At 42.9% G+C, this 20432-nt stretch overlaps 1 pseudogene; it reads left to right on the forward strand.

Moving 5' to 3' along the window:
* Positions 1-16995: 16995 nt before the first annotated feature.
* On the forward strand, positions 16996-18796 carry LOC147457593 (crinkler effector protein 15-like; annotated as a pseudogene).
* The last annotated feature ends 1636 nt before the right edge of the window (positions 18797-20432 follow it).

Below are 20432 nucleotides of genomic sequence, written 5' to 3' on the forward strand. Positions count from 1 at the left end.
TTGAGAGGAAGAAGGAGTATCTTACGAGAAAGATGTACATCTCCTCACATAATCACTCATATGTAGCATATCTTAGCTTAGTAATTAGCTTGGTAGAGGAGATGAGCATGCATTGAAGCTTGGCTCTTGGTTGGATTCGCATCCACATGCCAAGAGAGTGTTGATGTAGGCTTCTATCTCACAATCTTGGAGTAGGTGATGAGTTCTCCATTAAAGCTTGGGAAGAGATAGTCTTCTCTTTCTTCACACATGAGCTTGTGTGAGTGTGTGTGTGATAATGCCTTGCAAAAATCAGCCCCCTCTCTCTCTTGGGCGAGCCCTCTTGCTAAATGCTCTTTCTGAAGCCTCATTGGTCCTCCCCAAGTCAAGCCAATTACAATTAAGCAGCATAAGTGATAGCCTTCTGACATGTGTCCCCCTTTCCCCTTTTGTGAGAGCTTTAGGTAATTAAATAATTAAACTAAACTCTCATTGGACCCCTTTGCCTCCTGGCCAATAGGAATCAGGCAAGCCATGGGGCTCCTGAATGCTCATTGGACCCCTTGGGAGACTGCCCAATAGTCTTCTAGGAGACTTAATTCTCATTGGTTTCTTTTATTAAATGTTTTTAAATTAATTAAACTAGATTTACTCTAGCTTAATTTTCATTGGTCCACTTCAAGGGTCATCCAATAGAAATTGGGCACACCTTGTGGGCATCTGGCACACACAAAGCATCCAATTTTCCCTAGGGTTGACCTTTGGACACAACCTTTGAATTTTGGAACCTTAGCATTTTGGAAATCTTAATGGGCTGAACCTTAGGGTCTTTTTAGCCCATTGTTGCACATGGCTCTTTTGCAGATGGCCCCCCCTTTGGATCCCTATTTTCCCTCCTTTGGATCCCTACTGTGGCCGGTCTGCTAGCTTAACCAATATTCTAGCTTTTTCTCCCCTGGCCTTCCCCACATTAAATGATCAGTTTAATATGAGAAAATCATTTAGGAGAATTAGATATTGATTATTATGACATTACCTCTCTCTTGAAATCATAGTCGTCCTCGACTATGGTGTAGAGAAGATAAAGCATGTTCATGAATCCTTTTCTTAGCGGGTAGAGGATCCCTATGTTACCCTACGACATCATTCCATAATGGATGACTAGTCCATTTGGTGCTTGAGAGCCTGAGGCTGCCGCAAGCATGTCGGCACATTAGTCCTATCAGTCTTCCATAGTAGAGTGACAAGCTCTACTTGGTGTTTGGGAGACGTCGTCTCCACAAACTTGATCTAAGCATGCATACTACTTTATTTTTGTGCACAAATAAAGAAAAAGAGAGTCTTATAAGACAAAAATTTTGTTCATTTTTAACATTTTGTACATTTGCTTACTCTTGGGAAGCATTGTAAGCATTGACAAGGTTTAGGTTATCCTTTAATTGTATGCCTTGCATCTATCTAGCATCTTCAAAAGGATAATTCTTAAACTTAATAAGATATCGTCGGATAGTCTTACCGCCTCTTAGTACCTTGTCTTCATGTCGGAGAATGGACTCGGGCTGCAGCACCTCTTCTTGGTCCTCGATCTCCGATGGGTCTTCAATAGTTGGTTCTTGAGGTGGCTCTCCCTTGTAAGGTTTTAATAGGCTCACATGAAAAGCATTGTGTATGAGCCAATGATTGGGCAACTTAAGTTGATAGGCCATGTCATTGATTGGCCTAAGAATCTGGAAGGGACCATAGTACCTTTTTGCTAGTTTAGCATAGTACTTTTGGTGGCCCGTAGGATTCTTGCCCGTCGTGTGCCTTAATCAAGCCTTGGGAAACTTTAACAAGACCCAATCATTTTCTTTAAAGGCTTGGGCTCTTTTGTGCTTGTCAGCAGCAGCCTTTTGCCTTTGCTGTGAGATAGAGATAGCATCTTTAATCTTTTGAAAAGATTCTTGTAGGTCTCGGCTATACTCATCTGCAGCGAAGATCTTCCCATGTACCTTAAGTAGCAAGGGACTTTTTGATCTTCCCTCAATTACCTCGAAAGGTTCTTTTCCTGTGGAAGTATGTACAGTGTTATTGTAAGCATAGTCCACTAAGGGTAAGTATTTCTCCCATTGGGATCTTTGATCTACTTCCGTTACATAGGCTTTTAGTAGATCGAGAATGGTTAGGTTAGCTATTTCACTTTGGTCATCAGTTTGTGGATGATAGGCTGAAGAGAAGTTTAGCCTTGTTCCTAAATTCTCAAAGAGACCCTTCCAGAAATTACTGGTCATTCTAGGATCTCTATCCGACACTATGGACATTGGCAAGCCATGGTATTTGAAAATTTGTGAAATGAAGAGGGTTGCATTTGATGGGCTTTGATAGTCTTTTTGATAGGTATAAAATGAGCTTGTTTACTGAACCTGTCTACTATTGTCCATATTCCCGTATTCCCATGGATAGACTTAGGCAATCCAAAGATAAAATCCATGGATATGCTCTCCCATGGTGAATTAGGGATTGGCAAGGGTTGAAGCAATCCAGGTTGCTTCCCTCTATCAAATTTTGTCTTTTGACATACCACACATTTGGAAACATACTCTTGTATGTTCACTTTCATGGTAGGCCAATAGAAATATGTTTCAATTCCCTTTAAGGTAGACTGAATCCCTCTATGCCCCGCATACGGGGGAGCATGAGATTCATACATTACTTTCTCACGCAGGGAGTTAGTAACGCATAGTCTATTGCCATAGAGAAGATAACCATCTTGTAAAGTAAATGGTTCTTCTTTCTTCCCTAATGTAAGGGCTGAAATCACATCTCTAAAATCGGGATCAATAGCATACTCAGCTATCATTGAAGATAGATCATTGTGAGTTGCTATGGAAACCGCATTCACTCTCGGCCGTCTTGAGAGTGCATCGGCTACTTGATTATGCTTGCTAGCAATGTGAGCAATATGAAAATGAAATTGCGAAAGGAAATTTGCCCACCTCATTTGTTTGTCGGAGAGCTTGGTCTGCGTCATGAAGTACTTAAGACTTTGGTGATCCGTTCGCAGAATGAAAGGAGTCCCCAATAAATAGTGCTTCCATGAGTCTAAGGCATGTAGAACTGCAAGGAGTTCCTTTTCGTATATGCCTAGAGCTTGCTCAACAGGGTCGAGCCTTCAGCTCTCATAGCCTATGGCGTGCCCTTCTTGGAGCAAAACAGCTCCAAGGCAATCACCACAAGCATCACATTGGACCTCAAACGGTTTTGAGAGATCCGGTAGTGTAAGCACAGGTTGAGAGATAAGATTTTCTTTAAGCTTTTCAAAAGCATTGTTCTCCTTAGCAGACCATGTATACCTAACACTTTTCTTTGTTAGGTCATGTAATGGTCCCGCAATTTGTGAGAACTTTTCTATGAAGCGTCTATAGTATGCGCACATACCTATAAAGCTTCTTAGTTCATGAAGATTCCTTGGTTTAGGCCATCCTTTTATTACCCCTAACTTGGATGGATCCATTTGGATGCCATCTTGAGAGATAATGTGACCTAAATACTGAATCTCTTGCAAGAAAAATTCACTTTTCTTTCGATTAACATAAAGTTTATTCTCTCTTAAAACTTGAAATATTATCTGGAGGTGTTGCTTGTGTTCCTCCAATGAATTAGAGTAGATGATAATATCATCAAAGAACACTCCAGTGAAGGTTCGATGAGGCCTGAACAGCTTCTCCACCAAGCGGTTGAATGTGGCTGGTGCATTGGTCAAGCCAAAAGGCATGACAATGTATTCGTAAAGACCAAATGTAGTGCGAAACGCGGTCTTTACAATGTCTTGATCAACTATCCTTATTTGATGATAGCCACTCTTTAGGTCAACCCTACTGAAGTAGGTCGATCCTTGTAGCTTATCAAATAGTTCTTCTACCCGTGGAACGGGAAACCTATTCTTGATAGTGATCCTATTTAGTGCTCTATAGTCGACACACATACGATATGTGCCGTCTTTCTTTTGCACTAATAGCACAAGTGAGCAAAATGGAGATGAGCTTGGCCTAACCATACCCTTCTCAACTAACTCATGCACTTGCCGCATAATCTCCTCTTGTTGAGCTTGAGAAACTCTATAAGAAGGTTTATTAGGCGGTGAACTTCCTGGAAGAAGTTCAATTGCATGGTCATCATTACCTCGTTTAGGAGGTAGCTCACAAGGGATGTCGTCAATAAAAACATCTTGAAACCCCTTGAGAAAATTGGATAACTCTAATTCCTTTTGGTTGCTTTTATTTTCGTTTGTTAAAGCATTAGGTTCATTTTGAGAATCTTTAACAAAAATCATGTACACGGAAATAGAGCTCTTTATTGACTTGTTGAAAGCTGGTGTATGTACAATGGGGATGGTGTTACCCATTTCCTTAGCATCTATATATATGTCTCTTTCCCTGAACTTAAAGGAGATTCTCCTTTCAGGAAATTTAACATCGGCAGCCAGGCGGTCAAACCATGGTGCCCCTAGGATTACATCCTCATGCTTGAGAGGATAGATAAAGAAGTCCTCTTTGTCCACATAGCCTTGGACATGAAGCCTCAATTTCCCAATTAAGGGAGTGACTGAAGCTTCTTGCCCCTTGAAGGCACTTTCTGCGGGTAGGACATCTCCCATCTCGTAGGATTGTATTCCTAGCTTGGTGGCCAACTCTATAGATATAAAATTGTGAGTAGAACCAGGGTCAAAGAGAATAAAAGCATCATGTTCTATTACCTTTCCCCAAGCATGGCATAGAGGAGATCCTTTGTGGTGAGTTTGGTGAGTCTCCTCCTCTTGGATTTCAACCAAGGAAGCTCTAGGAGGATCTTGGCGGTTGTTCTTTTGGGGACAAGCGTGGTACGCATGCCCTTGTTCGCCGCACTTGAAACACCGGTTATCCTTACGATAACGCTCAAGCTCTTCAGGAGAGAGTTTATTCTTACCTTTGTAAACTCCCTTCTCTTTAGCTTTGTTGGAGTTGCCCTTAGGAGACTTTTGGACATTGTCCTTCTCCTTAGGCTCATTGGAACCCTTATTTTCCGGGGGCTTATTATTTCTTTTTGCCCCCGTTTGGAAATTGATTCGAGAGGCGACCATAGTGTGGTGTATTACCGCCGATATGGTACGTGGTCTTTGGGAGTTGACATACTCCGCCATTTCTTCGGTTAAGCCCGCAAAAAATTGTTGCTTTTGCTCTCCAAAATCCAACTTTTTGAAGACAGTGGCTTTGAGTTGTAGGTCCCAAAACTTGTCTACATATTTGTGGATAGATTCATTGGGAGAGAGCTTTAAGCTTCGCCATTCGGTGAGTACTTTGTCTTTGGCATCGGTGGCCAAAAACTGCTTCATAATGGAAGCTCTTAAAGCTTTCCATGTTCATGGAGCTTCACCGTTGGCTCGTAGGCTAGACCACCATTGTCTGGCGGACTTTTGAAAGTGCATAGCTACATGGCGTAGCTTAGAGGACTCCGTGAAGCCCTCATCTCCAAACGCGCATTGAATTGTTGGATAAAGGCCAAGACTTTGTCCGTAGCACCAAAGGTACCATCATAGGTAAGGAAAGAGATGCTCTTCCCTCCCTCTTTGAATTTCTTCAACTTGGACGACCTCTTCCATGCGGCATAGGATTTCCTATGACCTCTTATTTTTTATGGTTCAAAGGTTGCACCATCACTTTCTTCAGAAGGTGAAAAATTTGAAGAAGGTGGAGAAGAGGGTGACCTCTTTCTCTCCTTTTTCTTGTCTTGATCTTTGTCGTCTTCACCATAGCTTTCATAAGAGGAAGAGGATGAAGAAGATGGAGAAGAGGGTGTCCTCTTTCTCGCCTTTTTCTTCTCTTGCTTTTTATCATCCCTCTTTGAATTATGGCATGGAGAAGAGTGTGATGGTCTTCTCCGCTTTGGTGGTGATGGAGAGCGTTTAGCCCGCCGTCTTCGTGGAGCCATCTCCGTCGAGGTGGCGGGAGACTCGCTTCTTTCTCGTTCCTTCTGTGGAGGCTCTTGAGTTCTCCTTTGGGAAGGAGATGCATCATCAAGAAGTAAATTCTTGAGCCCTTCATATGGATTCTCTTCTTCTTCCCGAATCGGAGAGAGACCTCTTTTGGTAGTCTCACAAGGAGGCTTCCTAGGTGTTCTCTCGTCATGGTGATGAGCTTGGAGAATCCCGTGAGCACGGAGCTGCCGTTGCACTTCACTTTGGAGAGATGGATTGCCCATGGCTTGTTGAAGCCTAGAAACAAGATAGTTAACAAGCATTGAAGCATCATTAGTAGCTTGATCATGAGCAAAATCAAAGTTATCAACATTAATTTCACTCTCTTTACTATTGTCAGCCATTCTAATTACTTTTAGGTGTAAACTTTTTAGGTGTACTTTGGCACTTCAAGCCCTAGTTGCTACTCCTCTTTACCCCTTTAGAAAAAGCACTCAAGCTATTGTACCCGCGGCTCGAATACCATTAATTGCAAGGAATAGAAGAGAGGGTCTTTCGACACCAAAACAGCACCGGCTCATGTCAAGCTTCTAATAGCTCAATAGTGGTTAAGCCGTAGGCAAGCCCCGTAGAACTCCACTATTAAGACCATAGCTCTCGACGGTGATGCCCCGTTAATTGCACGAAGGCAGGCGCACTGCAAGGCTGAAAAATCCCTATTCTACTTACTCACAGGCAATTAATAATACCAACCATTTGTAGCTTGAGGACCTCCCTTCTTGAGCAAGAAAAGAGAAACCTTGAGCTTTGATACCAATGTAACATTTAATGGCCTAATAACTTATGTGTAGCGGAAATTAGCATGAACATAGTGGGCATTTCATTAGAGTAGATTCCTAATGAGAATTACAAGAGTGCTTGGGTGGAGAGAGCAACAAAAAGCATAACACCTAGTTAGATAGCATCGACAATACTTTCAAAAGAGAGAGCAATTAAGCTATTGACAACAGTTGAGGACCGGATTTTCATGGAGCCGGTCCCCCCTCCAAAAGGCTTTGTATTATGGTTTCTCCCATCAAGAGAGACATTGTACAATACAATTCTTTGTGTTCCTTCAAGACTAGCTAGTGCAATGAAGATGGAAACTTCATGCACTAAGCAAAACACTTAACAAACACAACTTGAATTATCCCCGTTCTCAGACCCAAGACCTCACACACCTTCGAAGATGGTGAGAGCTAGCAGGGTATGAGAGTAGATTGAGAGGAAGAAGAAGTATCTTACGAGAGAGATGTACATCTCCTCACATAATCACTCATATGTAGCATAGCTTAGCTTAGTAATTAGCTTGGTAGAGGAGATGAGCATGCATTGAAGCTTGGCTCTTGGTTGGATTTGCATCCACATGCAAAGAGAGTGTTGATGTAGGCTTCTATCTCACAAGCTTGGAGTAGGTGATGAGTTCTCCATTAAAGCTTGGGAAGAGATAGTCTTCTCTTTCTTCACACATGAGCTTGTGTGAGTGTGTGTGTGTGATAATGCCTTGCAAAAATCAGCCCCCTCTCTCTCTCTCTTGGGCGAGCCCTCTTGCTAAATGCTCTTCCTGAAGCCTCATTGGCCCTCCCCAAGTCAAGCCAATTACAATTAAGCAGCATAAGTGATAGCCTTCTGACATGTGTCCCCCTTTCCCCTTTTGTGAGAGCTTTAGGTAATTAAATAATTAAACTAAACTCTCATTGGACCCCTTTGCCTCCTGGCCAATAGGAATCAGGCAAGCCATGGGGCTCCTGAATGCTCATTGGACCCCTTGGGAGACTGCCCAATAGTCTTCTAGGAGACTTAATTCTCATTGGTTTCTTTTATTAAATGTTTTTAAATTAATTAAACTAGATTTACTCTAGCTTAATTTTCATTGGTCCACTTCAAGGGTCATCCAATAGAAATTGGGCACACCTTGTGGGCATCTGGCCTAGGGAGCTGACACGTGTCCCTCATTCCCTTTGTGTAAAGGGAGCCTGTGTGTGTGTGTGTGTGGATTTCTCTCTCATCCCCTACCTTTAGGGCTCGCCCCCTCCCATGTAGGGATGTGCAAAGACTTTTAGGGCACACACAAAGCATCCAATTTTCCCTAGGGTTGACCTTTGGACACAACCTTTGAATTTTGGAACCTTAGCATTTTGGAAGTCTTAATGGGCTGAACCTTAGGGTCTTTTTAGCGCATTGTTGCACATGGATCTTTTGCAGATGGCCCCCCCTTTGGATCCCTATTTTGCCTCCTTTGGATCCCTACTGTGGCCGGTCTGCTAGCTTAACCAATATTCTAGCTTTTTCTCCCCTGGCCTTCCCCACATTAAATGATCAGTTTAATATGAGAAAATCATTTAGGAGAATTAGACATTGATTATTATGACAAGCTCAATAATGGTTAAGCCAAAGGCAAGCCCCAAAAGACTCCATTATTAAGTCTATTGCTAACCCTTACGGACACCCTATCACCTTTGATGGATGCCTTATTATTATTTGATTGAATCATGGACCGGGCTTGTTGGTCCAATAGGTGTGCAAGTAATCGCCGATGAGAGGCAAACCACTTATCTTATTTTTACAGTATTTTTGCAACGATCGGCCATTGTGGGCGCCCATGTGTGAATGGGTCAAACTCTTACATAAGGTCTATTTTGACCTAAAATCCTCATTCTTGGGGGTGCAAGCTAAGAAGTGTTCTTGCTCTATCTCTATCTCCTCCTCCTTTGTGTGCTCACGTGTGTATGTGTATGTGTGTATACTTGTGTGTGTGTGTGTGTGTGTGTGTGTGTGTGTGTGTGTGTGTGAGAGAGAGAGAGAGAGAGAGAGAGAGAGAGAGAGAGATAGAGAGAGAGCATTGCGGCGGCAAGGCGGTTGAGTGCGGCGACGACCATGGCTCCTACTTTGTGGCACTTGATCCTTCACGATGGAAGCATTGAGCGGTGAGTGACACACCATTGCCCCTTTGAGCTTGCTAGAACTGTCTAGTTGCGTGCTTGCAACCAATCGTGGTCGCATGTGGTGTTTTGACAAGTTTTAAGCCTCTGACACGTGCAGCAAAGCGCACATATTTGGCACCACTACCAGGGACTGTCTTGCACTAAGCTTGAGGAGCACTCAGTGCTACCTCAGGAAGCCATTCACTTCTGCCATTTTTGGTTTTTTGCTGAGTTGTGTTAGATCGATTAAGTGGCTACAATGCACATGTTTAGCAGGATTTGTTAGCTCTGTTAAGTGCTATAATGTACATGTTTTGATAGATTTGCTAAGTTCTGTAATGTGCAGGTGTTTAGCAGTTTTGCTAGTTAGTGTTGTTGTGTAATGTGCAATAGATAGTGGGTAGATTGAGTAGTTTGTGAGAGCAGTTTTCTGTGTTAGGAAGTGTAGACAGTGTGTAGTTTACTATGTTAAGCAGTGTGTGAGCAGAGATAATTATTGTTAATTAGCTTTGTTAGTTGTAAGCAAGTTAGACAGAGCTGCTAGGGGCATCTTATCAAACAGATATTCTACACGTGGTACGGGAAATCTGTTTTTGATAGTGATACGATTTAGTGTTCGATAGTCCACACATACGATTTAGTGTTCGATAGTCCAGATACATGCGATATGTGCCATCTCTCTTGTAATGGAATTTGCCTATTCAATTTGAGAGTAGCGGAATTTAATGAGAGTACTTTCAAGAAATGATTTTGTGAGCATAACGGGTAGACATAATTGAAGATAGCAACATAATTATAGCAATTAGTTAACTTGGCATGGACAATACTTATGCAAGAGAGAGAATTTAGAGAACATGACAACAGTTGAGGACCGGATTTATGTGGAGCCGGTCCCCCCTCCAATAGGCATTTGTATTATGATTTCTCCCATAAAGAGAGACTTGTTACAATACATTCTTTGTGTTCCTTGTGACCTAGGTGAAGCAATGAAGATGGAAAGCTTCATGCATCACTAACATAACATAAACTTGAAGAAAGCTTTAACTATCCCAAGCCTCAGTCCCAAGACCTCAAACACCTTCGAAGGTGGAGAGAGCTAGCAGGGAATGAGGGTAGGGAAGAGGAAGAAGAAACATTTCGTAGGAGAAAGAATTAGTTCCTCACTTATCATACTCTTGTTGCTAGCATACATAATAGCATAGTAATGAAGAAGAAGGAGATGGCAAGCTTAAGCATTGAAGCATGGCTCTTGGTTGGATTTGCACTCCATAGCCAAGAGTGTTGGTGTAGGCTCTCAACCTTTACTTGCTTGGAGAGGGAGCTCTTCCACTTTGCATAGCACACAATGAGAGTGCTTGTGAGTGTGTGTGGGTGATTATACCCCCTAAGCACCCCCCTAGCTTGCTTGGGTCGACCCCCCCTTGTAGCTCATGCTTGAAGCTCATTGGACCCCTCCAGGCCTAGCCAATCACAAGCAGAAGCCATTACAAGCAACACGGATAGCCTTGGGACAAGTGTCCCCCTTTCCCCTTTGAGAGAGAGGACTTGATAAATGCAAAAACAATTAGATAATTCAAGTAATTTATCATTGGACCCCTTTGAAGCCTAGCCAATAGGCTTCAAGCAACACATGAAGGTAACATGGGTAGGGACCTGACATGTGTCCTTGTTGCCTCTTCAAGCTGGGGCTTCCCTTGTGAGTGTGAGTGTGTGTTCTCTCTCTAATCCCTAGGAAAAGGACTCGCCCCCCCTCTTGTAGGGATGCTTTTGACTTTAGGAGCTCAAGCACCTTAGTCATCAAGCATGACAAAGCACTTGGACTATGGGGTATTCCCACAAGCATCTCAGGCAAGCATGTCAAGGCACCTCAAGCACCTTAATCAAGCGGCAAGTCAAGCACCTCAAGCATGGAGTAAGTCAAGCACCTCAAGCACCTTAATCAAGCACCTCAAGCACGACAAACACCTCAAGCACGACAAGCACCTCAAGCACGACAAACACCTCGAGCTTGGGCTGGGTTCCCACCTCAAGCTCAGCCCTAGCTTACCTAAGGTCAAGGGACTTTTACACATATTATTGGAGGTCTTCAATGAAGCTAACCCTAAGGTCTTATGCTCCATTGGTTAGCCTTGCTCTTGATAGACCATCTCCCATTTGGGCCCCTTTACTATTGGCCCCGTGTTGAGATAGATCTATAAGCACATATCTATATCTTAACACTTGTTCCCGTTTATTCTCCCACATTAAGTGATCAATTTAATATGAGAAAATCATTTGGGTTGGTTAGATATTAGATTTTATGACATTACCTCTCTCTTGAAATCATAGTCGTCCTTGACTATGAGGTAGAAGAGATAAAGGCCTAGTCATTAGTCAATCGTATTTAGCGGGTAGAGGATCCCTTTTTTACCCTACGACATCTTTCCAAGATGGATGACTAATCCATTTGGTGCTTGGGAGACATAGCTGCCGCAAGCATGTCTGCTCTTTAGTCCATTTCATTCTCCCAAAGTAGAGTGACAAATTCTACTTGGTGTTTGAGAGACGTCGTCATCACAAACATGATTCTAAGCATGCATACTAGTTAAATTTGTGCACAATTAAAAAGAGGACTAGTCATATAAGACAAAAACATGAGTCATTTAAAAGAAAGTTGTACATTTGCTTACTCTAATGTAGCATTGTAAGCATTGACAAGGTTCATACTATCCTTAAGTTGTACTCCTTGCATCCATTTAGCATCTTCAAAAGGATAATTTTTGAACTTAATAAGATACCATCGGATTACCTTACCATGCCGTAGTACCTTGTCTTCATGCCGAAGGACAGCTTCGGGTTGTAGCACCTCTTCTTGGTCTTCAACTTCGGGAGGGTCTTCAATAATTGGTTCAGTTGGTGGCTCTCCTTTGTAGGGCTTAAGTAGGCTTACATGAAAGGCATTGTGTATAAGCCAATGGTTGGGCAACTTGAGTTGATAAGCCGTCTCATTGATGGGCTTCAAGATTTGGAAAGGACCATAGTATCTTTTTGCTAGTTTAGCATAATACTTTTGATGGCCCGTAGGATTTTTGCCCGTCGTTTGCCTTAATCGAGCCTTAAAACGCGGTCTTTAGGATATCTTCATCCACTATCCTTATTTGATGATAGCCACTCTTAAGGTCAATCCTACTGAAGTAGGTAGAGCCTTGTAGCTTATCAAACAGATCTTCTACCCGAAGCACGGGAAATCTGTTTTTGATAGTGATATGGTTTAGTGCTCGATAGTCCACACACATACGATATGTACCATCTTTTTTTTGCACTAAAAGGACTGGAGAACAAAAGGGAGAGGAACTAGGCCTCACCATCCCTTTGTCTACCAATTCCTGTACTTGCCTCATAATCTCCTCTTGTTGAGCTTGTGAGACTCGATAAGGAGGTTTGTTAGGCGGTGAGCTTCCTGGAAGGAGCTCAATACGATGGACATCATCCCCTCGTTTTGGATGTAGGTCCATAGGGATATCATCGATGAACACATCTTGGAATCCTTTTAGAAAAGTAGACAAGTCTAACTCTTCTTGATTCCTATCATTTTCATTTGATGAAACATTATTAGCTTTTAGAGACTCTTTGACATAAATCATGTACGCAGAAACTGAGCTCTTCATTGATTTATCAAAAGAAAGAGGATTTACAAGTGGAATAGTGCGACCACGCTCACTAGCATCTATATACATGTTCTTTCCCCTGTAGGTGAAGTAAATTCTCCTTTCAGGGAACTTCATGTTGGCAGCCATGCGATCAAACCATGGTGCCCCTAGGATAACATCCTGATGTTGGAGAGGAGAGATGAAGAAGTCTTCTCTGTCGACATATCTTTGGACATGAAGCCTCAACTTCCCAATCAAGGGAGTAACGGAGGCTTGTTGTCCCTTGAAAGCTGCATCAGCTGTTACTATATCTCCCATCTCAAAAGCTTGAATGCCCAACTTGGTGGCCAACTCTATTGATATGAAGTTGAGAGTAGAGCCAGGGTCAGACAAGATGAAGGCATCATGCTCTCTTACCTTTCCCCAAGCATAGGAGAGTGATGATCCTTTGCAATGAGCATCCTCTTTTGGAGCTTCGATGGTGGAAGCCCTAGGAGTCTCATTGCGAGTATTCTTCTTGGGGCAAGAACGATAGCCATGTCCTTGCTCCCCACACTTGAAACATTTATGGTCCTTGCGAAAAGCTTCAAGCTCTTCAGGAGAGAGTTTGTTTTTACCTTTGTAAACTCCCTTCTCCTTGGACCGATTGTTGTTGTTGTTGTTGGAAGTGCCTTGGGAATTATTTTGAGCATTGGATTTCCCCTTTGCATCATTTTTATCTTTGTTTTCCATGGGAAATTCCATAAGCACGAAGTTGTTGAGTAACTTCGGCTTGCAAAACAGGGTTGCCCATAGCTTGTTGCAACCTAGTGACGAGATAATTCACAAACATGGGAGCATCATCATTAGCACCTTCATGTGCAAAATCAAAGCTATCAATGTTCATTCTACTCTCTTGATTATTGTCATCCATGTTAACAAAAATTATATTTATACTTAGTGTATGCTTTGGCAATACAAAACCTTAGTTGCCACTCCTCTTAGCCTTTGAAAATCGGCTCTTAAGTATCTACACCCACGGCTCAAAGTGGTTAATTATAGAGAGTAGAGGAGTAGGTCTAACATAGCAGAGTTGCCAAGGGCTAGCTCCTTTCGGACTTCTTATGGCTCAATAATGGTAAAGCCGTAGGCAAGTCTAAAATGACTCCATTATTAAGTCCAAATCTCCCGAGGTGTGCACCATCCCCCACATAGTGGCCTTAAGAAAACCGATATTAAATCCCAGTTCCACTTACTCTATTATAATTAACAACATCAACCATTTATAGACTACTTAAGGACCTCTCTTCTTAAGCAAGAAAAGAGAAACCAAATGCTCTGATACCAATGTAATGGAATTTGCCTATTCAATTTGAGAGTAGCGGAATTTAATGAGAGTACTTTCAAGAAATGATTTTGTGAGCATAGCGGGTAGACATAATTATAGCAATTAGTTAACTTGGCATGGACAATACTTCTGCAAGAGAGAGAATTTAGAGAACATGACAACAATTGAGGACTGGATTTATGTGGAGCCGGTCCCCCCTCCAATAGGCATTTGTATTATGATTTCTCCCATAAAGAGAGACTTGTTACAATACATTCTTTGTGTTCCTTGTGACCTAGGTGAAGCAATGAAGATGGAAAGCTTCATGCATCACCAACATAACATAAACTTGAAGAAAGCTTTAACTATCCCAAGCCTCAGTCCCAAGACCTCAAACACCTTCGAAGGTGGAGAGAGCTAGCAGGGAATGAGGGTAGGGAAGAGGAAGAAGAAACATTTCGTAGGAGAAAGAATTAGTTCCTCACTTATCATACTCTTGTTGCTAGCATACATAATAGCATAGTAATGAAGAAGAAGGAGATGGCAAGCTTAAGCATTGAAGCATGGCTCTTGGTTGGATTTGCACTCCATAGCCAAGAGTGTTGGTGTAGGCTCTCAACCTTTACTTGCTTGGAGAGGGAGCTCTTCCACTTTGCATAGCACACAATGAGAGTGCTTGTGAGTGTGTGTGGGTGAGTATACCCCCTAAGCACCCCCCTAGCTTGCTTGGGTCGACCCCCCCTTGTAGCTCATGCTTGAAGCTCATTGGACCCCTCCAAGCCTAGCCAATCACAAGCAGAAGCCATTACAAGCAACACGGATAGCCTTGGGACAAGTGTCCCCCTTTCCCCTTTGAGAGAGAGGAATTGATAAATGCAAAAACAATTAGATAATTCAAGTAATTTATCATTGGACCCCTTTGAAGCCTAGCCAATAGGCTTCAAGCAACACATGAAGGTAACATGGGTAGGGACCTGACATGTGTCCTTGCTGCCTCTTCAAGCTGGGGCTTCCCTTGTGAGTGTGAGTGTGTGTTCTCTCTCTAATCCCTAGGAAAAGGGCTCGCCCCCCCTCTTGTAGGGATGCTTTTGACTTTAGGAGCTCAAGCACCTTAGTCATCAAGCATGACAAAGCACTTGGACTAGGGGGTATTCCCACAAGCATCTCAGGCAAGCATGTCAAGGCACCTCAAGCACCTTAATCAAGCGGCAAGTCAAGCACCTCAAGCATGGAGTAAGTCAAGCACCTCAAGCACCTTAATCAAGCACCTCAAGCAGGACAAACACCTCAAGCATGACAAGCACCTCAAGCAGGACAAACACCTCGAGCTTGGGCCGGGTTCCCACCTCAAGCTCAGCCCTAGCTTACCTAAGGTCAAAGGACTTTTACACATATTATTGGAGGTCTTCAATGAAGCTAACCCTAAGGTCTTATGCTCCATTGGTTAGCCTTGCTCTTGATAGACCATCTCCCATTTGGGCCCCTTTACTATTGGCCCCGTGTTGAGATAGATCTATAAGCACATATCTATATCTTAACACTTGTTCCCGTTTATTCTCCCACATTAAGTGATCAATTTAATATGAGAAAATCATTTGGGTTGGTTAGATATTAGATTTTATGACATCTCTTTTGTACTAGAAGGACTGGTGAACAAAAGGGAGAGGAACTAGGCCTCACCATCCCCTTATCTACCAGCTCATGCACCTGCCTTATAATCTCCTCTTATTGAGCTTGAGAAACTCTATAAGGAGGCTTATTAGGCGGTGAGCTCCCAGGTAGAAACTCAATGCTGTGGCCATCATCCCCTCGTTTTGGAGGTAGCTCTCCTGGGATGTCATCAATAAAAACATCTTGGAATCCTTTTAGAAAATTAGACAACTCTAATTCCTCTTGATTCCTATCATTTTTACTTAAAACATTAGGGTCATTAGTGGGTTCTTTGACATAGCAACTAACAATGATCTATCTTCCATGGTAGATGAGTATGTTATTGACCCCGATTTTAAAGATGTAATTTCAACCCTTGCCTTAGGGAAGAAAGAAGAACGAGTCACTTTGCAAGATGGTTATCTTCTCCATGGCAATCAGCTATGTGTTACTCACTCTCTTCGTGAGAAAGTGATGTATGAATCCCATGCTCCTCCCTATGCGGAGCATCGAGGGATTCAACCTACTCTTTACGAAATAGAAACGTATTTCTATTGGCCTAGATCACTCCAACCATTGCCAATTCCTAATTCACCATGGGAGAGCATATCCATGGATTTTATCTTTGGATTGCCCAAGTCTATCCATGGAAATACGGGAATATGGATGATAGTTGACAGGTTTAGCAAACAAGCACATTTCATACGTATCAAAAAGGCTATCAAGGCACACCAAATGGCACCCCTCTTCATATCCCAAATTTTTAAACACCATGGCTTGCCAACATCAATAGTGTTGGATAGAGATCCTTGAATGACTAGTAATTTCTAGAAGGGTCTCTTTGAGAATCTAGGTACACTGCTAAATTTCTCTTCGACCTATCACCCACAAATGGATGGACAAAGTGAAATAGCCAACCTCACGATTCTCGATCTACTCAAGACTTATGTTACAGAAGTAGATCAATGTTCTGAATGGGAGAAGTACTTATCCCTTGTAGAGATGCATACAATAACATTGTCCATACTACTACAGGGGTATCGTGAAATCATACCCCTTTTGACGATTTTTCAAAAATCGCATCTCTCTTTATTACTTCGTTAGCGTAGAAGGAAAAATCACAACGCTGCCCTCTCGTTAACCCACGTGGCATCGCTTTCCAAACGTTCTCTCTCTGCAAACGATTTGCATATAGAATGCTAGCGCTTTTTTGTGTGTGTGCATCCATGGCATACTCCAGCAATGCCAACGACAATGAATTCTATTGCGATAAGTACGGACGAAGCTTTGTGTCGGAGCAGGCGCTACAAGCTCACCTCACACACTCATTGCGCCACGGACACTACTGCGATAAGTGCGAACGATGCTTTGTTTTCTCTCCATGCTTCATTTTCTCTCAGATAAAAAAATCAAACACCCTTTGATGAACTCTCTCTCTCTCTCTCTCCCCCTCCTTCATTTTGAAGTCTCTCTTCCAATTTAATAAATATCTTAGACAAATTAATAGCATCAAATAAATGATTGGAACGCAGCTAACGAAGCACTCTAGTTTTCCCGAGATTTTTCGATTCGACGGCAGCTGGTATCCCCTGGCCAGTGGGGAACCCTACTACCTCCAGGCGCTGCTCTCACCCTCTGCGCAGTCAATAAGGCCAAGCGCATCCTCTGCAGAGTCTGCTCACTCACCCAGCCACGCCATGATTCCGTTCTGCAAGCGCCTTGTGCGCGCATCGAAGATGGTGCGGCTGGCTGCAAGAGAGAGAGAGAGGGGAAGGCCATGATGGTCACGATCAGAGTGTTGGAGCGGCAGTAGGCTGCGGGGGACATCTGTTTAGCACACATGCATATGAACTTCTGAGGAAGCAAACTTCGGAAGCCTGGCATCAGCTGGCAGATCCTAAACAGGCTTTTTTGAGAGAATGTGATGGCGAAGTAGATGATGATGATGGTGGTGGTATGAGCAAAGTCCAGTTTCTCGACTTTCGGGCAGGCAGTCCCTTGGCCGTTGCTGTCTGTCGGGCCTGGTGCTATACTCAAGTGTCCCCCTCTTTACGCCCCTCAATATATGTGAGAAGCTGTTACAAAGTCCTTTTGAAGCGCATAGAAGAGTGGATGGGACGCTATCATCGAATTGTTTCGCCAGTGGGGGTGGTTATTTTGGGCCATCCGGGTATTGGTAAGACCGGGTTTCTTGTATATTTACTCTGGCTGACTGTCACTCAAAGAAAGGAGGATTCGATCGCAAGTTTCCCAGAGGCAGATCTCCCTTTCTTTGCTTTCAGGTGGCTGGATGGTGGCTCCAGGCTGCACGTCTCCTCTCACGCGTCTCTTCACGATGCCTCAACGTCTTCGATTTTGGGAGCAGTCCTTGGTACTTCTGCGATTCTGAAGTCCGCCGCTTTCCTTATCCTCTCAAGTGTGTGGTTGCTTGCTCCCCAGCCAAAAGCAGTTATTATCAGTTCTCTAAGCGTGCTGACATCCAACTTTTGTATGATCCGGTGTGGACCTTGAACGAAATCCACACCTTGAACAAGCAGGTATTTCATTTTGATCCCGAGGAGGTGGAGGAGCGATTTGGACGTTGGGGTGGAATCCCTAGGTATGTTTTGGACACAAGAAACTCTGACATTCTTGACAGAGCAATTGATGGCATCACCAATTATCAGCAGGTGCTACACCTTGTGAATACCATGGCCATAGATGGGATGAGCCACAAGATTTTTCATTATGCTGTAGATGAGGTTGAGGCACAAATAACTACCTGATGGGGGTGCTAGTTCACGGCCACTGCTTGTGCCTTGTGCAGGGCTCTACGAGATTTCATCGTGTGTTGTACTGCAAGGATGTATTTCTCTCTGTGGGTTCCAGGTGTTGATAGAACGCTTCACTCCTTCCGGTGGGTAATTAAAGGAGGTGCCTTTAGCAGAAGCTTACAATAAGTGCGTTTACATGAGTGACCTAAACTACTGGTACACAGATTTATGTGTCTTGAGGCTAGTTCCCGATTACTGTTTGTTTTTTAGGCCCCCTGAGATCTGCTAGCCTTTTTGTGGTGGACTTGAGAACACATGGTATTTGGTTTCGGGATGTCTCTTGTTATTGCTTCTGTCTTGGTCTAAGTTTTTCGTTTGATACTCTGGTATGGATGCTTCTCTACCCTGTCCGAACCTCCCTTTGCAAAGGAACACTCATAGAGTGATCATTAGGGTTTCACATATGATCTGCTTGCAGTAGCAATTGTGTGCATGCTACTGCTGAGTAACTTTTGGGAGACTGTTACTGTACTTTTTGCATTGCTCTTTCATATAATCCACTTCAGTGCTATGAATTACTACCATGGATTACTAAGGTCTATTTGATAACCTGGAACTCTCCGGTGGATTTAATTACCTTGGCCTAACATGAACTACTGGCTATGGCAGCTCAGAACTGTTTATCATAATGGTTCCAGAAATGCTGCTTTTTGTCACTCTTTTGTAGAATAATGGCGGTACGCCACTGTGGGTGCAGTACCATGATGTTCCTGCCTTATGGTGATTTGTATTGTCATTGGTCGAACATAACTATGGCTTGTGATTTATTGTGTGGTTGGTTGTGCATGACTGGCTTTGAGTTTCCTACAGGCCTATGCTGGATGGATATCGGCAGGTTTATGGGCGTTTTGAGTACGATAGCATCATGTAAGACAGTTTGGTTTTGCTGGTTGTGCATTTTGGTCTCTCTAAATTTGGCGTGTTGTCTAGTGTTCCTTGATCCTTTTTGGTGTGCCCAAAGGGCTAAGGACTTAGTGATGACGTCTGGTTTTGCTAACTGAAAGTGCGATCAACAGTTAAAAGCTTATTTTTGGCCCGGTAAAGGGCAAAGGCTATAGCGTTTCCTATTGCTGTTGGGTTTCTTATCAAAAGAAAATCATTTGATTGGCTGATAGAGTCAGTGAACAATTGTTAACGTGGAGGGAAGGTGTCAAGAGAGATGACTTGGGGTGGGAGATTTAACTCATTAAGATCTTCTAAACAGTGCCTGAGCTCCCCGATGATGAGCAGGGGGGTTGAGTGCTTGAGGTCCAACCATGTAGCTACCCAAGGTCTTCTAAATAGGGATGGCCCTTTAGTTATGGGTAGAGAAAACTTATAACAAGGGTGTTGAGTGATGGGCATTGAGGGCATGGGCAATAAGTAATGTGATGATGCGTAGAGCAATGGAGGCACTGAGCCGCATGACACTTGCTATATCTATGGTGAGTTGGCACTAAGCAAGGAAAGAGTAGGTGAGCAAAGGAGATGGAGATCTAGGAGAGAACAAACCATGTGCTTATATGACTAAGCAGGACACCATGGCTTCCTAAGGTTGTCACTCGAACCTCCTCAACCACTCCCCTACCTCTTACTCATCAACAAAGATGAGCTGATGTCTTTTATGGTATGCTCCACATTTTATGTACTATTTGCCTTAGTGCTTATTAGCAGGATTTGCTGTAAAACATCTAAGAATTAAGCATCTACGGCTACGCTTAAGTAAAGATATGTGAAAGCACGATAGTGCCTTTGCTTCCTGTTGATTAAATTTGTTCTTGGAAACATGTATGAAACATGCACATTTGTGGATATGGATCTTTATAAACAACCTAGTACTTACATACAAAACTAGCATACATAGATAGATGTGTATTCTTATTTGTGAGTATATTTATATTTATATTTACAATAATGACAATGAATCTTCTTTTTGCCCTTATCACCACAATTCCAAGACGAAGTGTTGCCATCAGAAGCATTAGGAACAGAATTTGTGCCACTCGCAGCAAAACCATAAGAAGTAGTTACATTGTTGTTCCCACCTTTTCTTTGAGCTACAATGTCATAGAATCTAATATCTACCTATTTCTAAAAAACTCTCATATTGAACTGGTCATTTAATATGGGAGAGATAAATGGAAACAAGAGATATAATATAGACATGTGCTTACAGAACTA

The sequence above is a fragment of the Adiantum capillus-veneris genome, chromosome 5, assembly GCF_014529385.1.
Source record: "Adiantum capillus-veneris isolate H3 chromosome 5, ASM1452938v2, whole genome shotgun sequence".
NCBI lineage: Eukaryota > Viridiplantae > Streptophyta > Polypodiopsida > Polypodiales > Pteridaceae > Adiantum > Adiantum capillus-veneris.